Below are 8,925 nucleotides of genomic sequence, written 5' to 3'. Positions count from 1 at the left end.
AATTACACTTTAGAGAACACTTTTAGTTTAGGTCCTTTTTGTGGTAATTTGTCATGAAAATGAGTCATTGAATATATGCAGCAATTGTTTACAATGGGAAAACACAAGTAGCTTCGTGGGTTTTTTCCATTTTTGTGGTGATCGTGAGCTAGTTGTGGTTATTTTTATATGGGTTTGTTACTTCAATTAATATAAGTAAATGTGTGAAATTCAATAGTATCTGAGGAGTGTGCTGCTAGGAAATAATAGTATTTATAAAGAATGAGCTATTCAGTGACCCTCCTAACATATGGAATTGCTTTTTTTTCATTCTTCACTGACCATGGCTTTTATAACGAGAGAATGGAAGTGTGCACGTTGTAGCAGTTATTAATATAATAAATAATAAGTCCCATAGGGACCATAGTAACACCAACGTGGTGTGTAACAAGAGATCCATTTATTCCAGGAGTCCCAGCTTATATAGCAGCTTCAAATGCTGCCACGTCACACAGGTAACTTCTTAAGCCAATCCCATACAAGCATTCAACAGAGCATGTGTGACAGAGTACTTAGAACTACAGCTCCCAGGATGCTTTGTAGCACTTGGTGTAATTACACCCCACAGCACGTCACTACTGGATTTACACATTGAGGAGACGTTAATAAAATGAAAAGAGATTTTCACACATTGAAATCTTTTTCTGTATGGACCATGTTGTCCTTGCCTGAGACATTGTTCATAAAGAGATTTATTCTCTACGTGCATGAAACTGAAGATTTTTTTTTTCTTGTAACATTAACGCAAAAGACTAGTGTGTGTACATGTGCAAATAGTCTTAAATTGTGAAATGTGTTGCTTCACAAAATCCACTGTCATGCCCCGGAGCCCTCAGACTCTGCCCAGATGGATGCCCAAGATGTGTGGGCCACTTTCATATTTAATCAGATCAATGTTAACACCTCCACCAACATGTTTAGACCTAGGTAGAAGTAAAGTCTCTGCTCCAATGTGAGTAATATTTAACCTTTATTGCTAAAATAGATATTTCAGCTTTTCTGACTACACATGACATGATACTTATTTATCTCTCATGTCTATGTACCCATACACATTTTTAGAGTTAGTCTCTGATTAAAAATGCTGATAACCCCAAACTTTATGTTTCCTAAGAAAAGATGGACACCTTTCTATGATGTGCCTCTTGGACCAAGAAAGAACTTTATCTATTAGCTCACACTTCACTAACACTTTCAGTAAACTGCAAAAAGAAAATCTAGTTTTGCTGCTCCACCCAGGAAAATGGCATGGCAACAGTAATAGCAGGAAATTTAATCAATTCAAGCCTATTCAGGAGAAATTATTTCTGTCAGGTGCCAATGTCTCTTCTCCTCACCTGTTTAGTTTTATTGTCCTTTCTCAAAAACAACAACAATAACAACAACAACAAACACCCTGAAAACAACAACAAAAACCCAAAAACAAAATACCAACAACAAAATAACCCAAACAAATGAACAAAAATTCCAAAACAAAAACGTTAAGCTTCTGAAATTCCCTTCCACTTGTTTCACTCTTTCTCATTTGCACCATCTGTGTTTATCAGAATAAACCTGAGGACAATTTCTGAAGATTATTTAAGTTGAATTTCCATCCCAGGAGGTGGGTCTGGAATACACTGTCTGGAAGAATAATTCATTCCAGGAAAGAAAAGGGAGTGATCTTTTTAAGCAATTGCATTTACTGTAGGACAGCTGATGCAAAATATTTAAAATTAAGAGCAAAATGTGGTATATCTACAAACTGATACTGCATTATCAGCTGAACTGCTGTTTTTGTAGTCGCAACTTACATGACTAATTTTAAGCCATTTTAAACTGACTTGCATAAAAAGAGAATCTTTCATGGTAGGTGGGTAAATAAGCAAGAAGCGATAGCAATATTCATGGCAAAGGTTGCATCTCTCATTGGACTTGCTGATTCAGGTGGGGCTCCAAGCATTGCATGGGAGGTGATCTCATCTGTAGATAGGGATCATGAAAACCATCCCATGGTGCATCTTGTCCACACATGATCAGCAGCTGTCTGAACAGGGGTGCTCAACACCTTGGAAAATAATTGTTCTTAAATGCTTTACTTTGAAAATCATGGATGAACCTTTATTTTTCAAACTCAAATTTGAATTCACCCACTGTTTCCTAAGGAATCCGATACACAGTTAAATGCTGATTACAAACAAATCCATAGATAAAAGGTAAAATAAAAATGATAAATTTAGATAAAACATAGATAAAACGTAAAATAAAAAAGGTTAAATAAGGTAAAATATATATATGTAGTCTATAATACTATATATTAATATATAGCGTATATATTTTATATATGTGCTACCTATAATACTATGGTACTCATCTATTAAATGATCTGTTCTAAATGTTCCAAGTGCACTTCCTTCAAATCTTACTGCAGTCAAGAGAAACTATGACTTTAACAGGTCATAGTAACAAGTATGACTTTTACCAAGCATGACTGCGAAATGTGACTGTGGCAAGGTCTAAGTTGGCTTTGAAGCAGATCTGCCTAGGTGTTCTCCTCCTAAAGAAGCCCAAAAATATTTTAAATACAGAAAAATGTTTTGAACAAAAGTAGGAATTTTATTTTTTAAGCAGAGCTCAAGGCTCAGAACAGTTAGAAGAGAGAGGATTGTACAGGTGTTCTCACGTGTACCTTGCAAGCAGGTCCTATTTCCAAGCTAACCAACAACTTTCTTAGTCACTGATTTAGCCCTTGCTTAGCCCTTGCTTACTTGATACTAGGAGGTTTCTTGAACCCTCTCTGAGAAGTAACTCCAGCTCTCTACTCTGAGTCTCTTAACCACTGACTGCTCCAGGCCCCAGTGCTCACACAGAGGAGTAACCCTTCTGCTTCTGTACCACCAGGGTTCACCTTCCTCAATATTTTTTAATAACACAACTTTCTAACAGTCAATTAAAATAAACAGTGAGACTCAAAAATAGAAATGGAATTAGGAATCAATCAAGCACCTTCTAATGTTCTGAGTTTTTTAATCTAAGACCTAAAAACTTTGTACCTTGGTGAGAAAGGGCAGAAAAGCATTAAGAAGGGTGAAAAAGAAGGTTTAAAATGGGAATTAATGACTGTGTCCTTTAATTCTGGTACCTCTGAAAAAGTTACAAACTAAAATACCAGAAGGGTGTTCTCATGTTGATGCTACAAATGATACTGAGGGTTTGTGTTTTTTTTAATTTTAAGGACTAGTATTTTGTACTAAAATGCCAGTCACCTGTCAGCTTTCTAATAGATACTTGTTAAAGAGGACAAAGTCTGTTCTTGTCTGTTTCTCCACAAAATGAGACATCTTAATTGCACTAGGTTTTTCAAATATTTGCTTTTTCAATAAAACAAAAAAGTAATTTAAAAAAATCTTTCTCTTTTACCCTCACTACTCCCTGAGAGCTTTCTTTTAGCTGTTGCTGTTCTGCTAGAAAAATGAGACAGTGAGGAGAATAGAATGAGAACTGGCAATGAAAGAAAAACAAAACCAGAAAAATCAACAGGAAAAAAATATAGAATTTTCTAATCTTCTAAAATTCTTCCACCTAATTAAGTTTCAAATGATATAAGGATAACTAATAGAGCCTTAATTCATGTAACCCAGCCATATTTTAAAGATATCATCACTTTCAGTCCGAACCGGATGGGAATAAATTATGCTTTCTCCAGGCTATGGAGAAAAGAAAGAAAGGAGACCAAACCAACCAAATGTCCATTTTGTGGATGAGCATAGGACAGACTGAGGAGTGGAGGGCAGTGGGGCATGTACGGCAGAATATAATTACCGTCTGTTAAACTGAAGAGAATTTTATTACGTTGACCAGCATGCAAAAGGTGCTTATATCATTACAGGTTTTAGTAGTGGGGTTTTTTCTCTGTTTGTTTCTTAAGCAGGCTCTGTTTTGTTTACTCTTATCTAAGCCTTGCATCTGGAATGGATGTCTTGCTCTCTGACAGGTCATTCTAAAATTCAAGAGCCAACAGGAAAAGAGCATAGACTGCAAACATGAAATTTTGGTCATGATGCAATAACCTGAGTTACAAATCAAGGCCCCTAATTTCACTGCTATTGTAACTCCGAGCTGGCCCTGTGGAGCAAAGAACACATTTTTGTTTTGTTCCCTTTTTAGTACTTATTTGTCTGTATTCCCCTTTGCAGGGATGTCTTACTGTCTAAAATGACTTAATTCCAACCAGAGATTCTGTAACAAACAACAGAACATCAAAGGTGACTAAAGGAGGAAGATCAAACAGGAATTAGTAAAGGCAGGGAGCAATTAGAGGACATCAAAAGTGCCCTGAGGGAGAGAACAGGACTGAGCTGGCCCACCCTCGTTGAACAGTCCTATAGACTTTAATCAGCCTAGAAAACATGGAGGAGTTCAGGGAGGTCTGTTGATATCCTCAATCTCAGGCAACCTAGCTGAATACACCCTCTTGCCTCGTACTTTGGTATTTGACCTGAAAGTCTGAGGAACTGGTTTATCTTTCTAGTTTATTGTTTTTGAATGAATGCATCTATATGGAAAAAAAATTCTTCTGAATGTTGTGTAAAAGTATTGCATTACTTCTGTTTTTTCAAAGACCTTGGTTAAACTGTTATTGTCTGCCACTCCAATCAAGCTATGGTAAGTTGATTTTACTCCAGAAAACTGTTGCATTTCACTGGAAGCTGAGGCCATGGCAGCTAGAGCAGACCATTCCTATCTCAGATTGTGTCATACTCTTAAAACTGCTGATGACTCATCCTTTTGGCTTGTGAGGCATCTTGCCCAAGCTGGTCACCTAGGCTCCCTGCTATTGTTAATGGGTGAGGTGTCATTGCCAAAGGCCATGAGAAAACCACTGAGATGTTGGCTTGAGGGGATGTCTGAAGGCCTTTTGGCCAGCCTTCTACTCAGATAAGGACTATTGCCAGCAGTGTCTCACAGCAGTTATAACTTCCTCTAATCAAGTCCTGACAATCACTCAGAAAGACAGTTCCCAGCATTTCGGTGTAGCCTGTGCCAGTGCCATACTGCCGTCCTGGTAAAAAATATTTTTACACGATATCCAACCTAAATTTCTCCAACCGCAGTTTACAGCCACTGTACCTGTATCATGGTTACTATATCATCTGCCACTGCAAAGAATTTCTTTGCTTTATCAGTTTTTGTAGTTTCTCCTCAAAACGTCACACAACCTTAATCCAAGCTCACCAGATGTAACAAGCCCAGATCCCTCAGTCTTTGCTCCCAAGTCATGTACTCAAGGCCCTTGGGCATCTTAGTGCTCCTCCTTCTAGGCTTTTTTCATCCCCTTTGATCTGGTGAGCCCAGAACTGGATGTGTCCTTCCAGGCAGGACCTCACGTGCACCAGCTATGGAAGAAAGCAGCTCCCCTCGATCTGCTGATTATATTTCTCCCAATGATGTTCCTTCTTTTGAAATTAAGAACAGAAAATGTCTGCACTGTCCTGGGGAGTTCAGTGGTGTTTGTTCAAACACTGCCTCTAGGATCCTTCCTAGGATTTGGTATGCCCATGGCTAGGGCAGCAGGACAAGGCTCGGGCAGTCAGGGCCTGTCCCACCTCCCAGCCAGGAGCAGGGCAGCCAGAGGGCATCCCAGCCAACCCAGCCCTGGGCATCAAGCACCTCCTTGGGGATGGCATGAGACAAGGTTGGGTCAGGATTTTGAGCTGGGGACTGGGTTTGGGATCAGACCCATGGGGGAAACCAGTGTCTGACACAGCCCTGGGATGGCTGGGCAGGGCTGCAGGGATGCAGATGAGCTGAGGCTAGGCTGGGAATGGCAGTATGCTTAACAGTGGGTCTGCTTGCCCTCACAGGGGTCCTGGCCTTCCCCACAGCAGCTCCCTGTCCTCAGGGACCAGCTATGCTCTTCCCAGACTGGCCCAGCACCCCAACAGCCAGGGCTCCAGGCTCAAGGTGCCCAGGATCCTGACAGTACCCAGCTGGGAAGTGGGCACAGTCTCACTGCATTCACCTGTCTTCAGAGAGGGCATTGTTTTCTGTTTATGTCTGTAAAACATGTGGCTGGTGGCTCTGATCCTGTCTGAGGCCTCTAGGCACAGCTGTAGTACAAATCACAGCTTGGAATCTCTTCTGGGTGAGGTATTTCCTCAGTGTAGTCAAGGGATTAAACTAAAAACACCCAATTTCCCGTTGTGCTGATATTAAAGAAAATTACTCTGTGGGAAACCAGGAGCTCATTGGTTCAAGTACATTTTCCTTTGGGAAAGTCTTTTCAGGGGAGTTTTCTTATATTCCTTTATCATTACAGGCAAACTCTTCCCCTGTACATTGGCTGGCTATGCTTTCCTACATTTTAAGAGGTTTGCCAAAGCAGGGCTTAATATTAATTTTTAATTTGATTCAGTATTTTTCTTATCATATCATTTAAAAACCCATAATGATAAAACCAGGTTGTCCTCTTGTGCTATCTACTTTTCAAACCTAACTTCACTAACCAGTGCAGCTTGATAAGTGTTTGACCCCCACTGTGTTACATGTGAGAGTTTTGTGGAATAAAAAAAAAAGGCAATTAGATCTAATAGATCCATATTCACAGTTAGTAAAAAACAAGCTTAAGGCTTGTTAAAACATAACTTTTTAAAAAACAGGTTAGTAAAAAAGTAAACTTATGGCTTATTTTCCTAAATATCAGATAAGGGGTTAGCAAGGTCCATTTCCTATAGCTACACCTAACAAACTCTTCCTTTGAAAGGGAAGACACATTAAAATGCATTTTCTGAAAAAAGAGAAATATCTGGCAGATGGAAGTTACATTGGCTGATTTTAAAATGTAATAAGCATATTGGACATACACAGTAGCACCAGGTAGCCTGGTTGAAGTGAAGATTCAAAGATAATTTGGAAGACAACCTTTTCTTTTTTTACTAGTCCCAGGAAAAATTTATTATTTTAAAGAAATTAACAAAGCATGTTTAGGTGTCTGCAAATCACCAGGCAAATAAAGACACCCAGCACATTCCAGTGCTAGGTACACTTTTATTCAAACTTGGGAGGAACCTTTTTTATCACACAATCAGTGAAGGAATAATTTCCCCCAGAAATTAATATTACATTCAAAAAAGAAGAATGAAAGCTTTTAAGGATATCAACAACATAATATTCCCAACTGAGAGGAAGAAGAATTCGTGAGTCTGGTTTCTGTAGAGACAACATCTTCAATCTTTTGTACTCAACCAACAGACATTGTAAGCCCAGAAATGTCCATGGCCAGAGGAGAAGTTGTATTGCCTCTGACTGATCTGGTGATTCATGAGGTGTTTCATGAATCTGAGTATAGCCTAAGCTTTCCTGGATAATTAGGAAAATCTTATGAAAAAGCATTTATAAATTTTAATAATTGAGTTTAGCACAGTTGTTGACATGCCATCCAGCTACGTCATGATATTTGCTTTGCATACAAAATAGAAACAAAAGGCAAGATTTTATGCTTTCAAAACCAATCTCAGTTTTGTTTCTGCTTTTAAAGAAAAAAAAAAAAGATCAGATGTGTTTAATCTTTGTATTCCTGTGTTGGTCTATTATAATGAAAACACTTTATATATAAGTTTCTACCATACTTTTTCATTAGCTATTTTGACAATCTCTTACTGTTATTGTTGACCAAAATGGTTGTAAATAATAAACTAGGTCATGATTCAGTGTCTGCCAAAGTCAATGCAAAGCATTTCCATTGTCAGGTATCTGAAGATATATTGAAATGTTTTGAATGTTCCATTTTATTTCCAAAGATAGAATTTTAACGTAGAGATATAACCTAAACTGAAGAGGATTTGAGCATATATTGCTTATATCTGAATTTTTAGCAAAACAAAAGATAAAAGTATTAACTATTTGATCTTTTAAAAAGATTTTTTTAGTACTTCAGCAAAGCAAAAGCTATAAAACTAAATTACTGGTATGGAATAAAACCAGCAAGTGGCAGTATTTGACAAAAATTTGAGAGGGAGGTAGGAAACTTTTAAAAGCAAATGGAGATTTACACTGTGTCTAACTATAAGGTAAGCAGTTCTACTAGCATTCAGAAAGAAAGATGTCTCATTTACAGAGTTTTTTTTTTTGTTTTTGTTAGGTCAGCTCTTCAACTAGAGAAATTGGAAACAGAAGACAAATTTCCCATGGATATTTATATACAGGGTCAACAAAAATAACCTTGCACATTTTATAAAAATTCTTCTATGAAAACTGGCTAAGAATAGAAAGATATATCAAAACCATTTGGAAGTCTTATTTATCGGAAACCTTCCCTGCCACCAATTTAGAATAGTATGCAATGAATATTAAAATCATACAATCATAGAATTGTTTAGGTTGGAAAAGACCTTTAAGATCATTGAGTCCAACCATAAACCTAACACCTCATACTTCTGGATTCCACAGGGCATGATAAAAAGCCTAACTTAAATGACTTATGAGGCATCAATAACATATTAACCAAGAGCCTGTGAAGTTGCATGAAACAAAGTAAGTGGCAAGAGCATGTTAAGGCTAAATTGCCTATCTAGAGTGAGAATGTCTATGCACTTTTATTCTCACTCTCAGAATTACTTATATTTAGCACAGATGCTTTTAATGCATAGCACAATAGTCTAACAAGATTCCAAATGCTAAAAACTTTTCAGAACAACTTTCATTTCCTATGGAAAACATAATCAAATTTAACTATGTACTTTATTTCTTAAAAAAAAAAAATCATCATAATGCACCAAAATGACACAGAGTAAACTGTCATCATATTTTCCCGAATGCTACAAATATCCCAATTTAGTGATATCTCCATATTGCTGTGTTTAATTATCTAACCTCAGATGTTCTGCTGCTTTCAGTACAGGCACTGCA

Source organism: Myiozetetes cayanensis, unplaced genomic scaffold (genome assembly GCF_022539395.1).
Source record: "Myiozetetes cayanensis isolate MyiCay16 unplaced genomic scaffold, myiCay2020 scf2-11, whole genome shotgun sequence".
Lineage (NCBI taxonomy): Eukaryota > Metazoa > Chordata > Aves > Passeriformes > Tyrannidae > Myiozetetes > Myiozetetes cayanensis.
The sequence above is the reverse complement of the archived record's forward strand: the minus strand, read 5'-3'. Positions refer to the sequence as shown.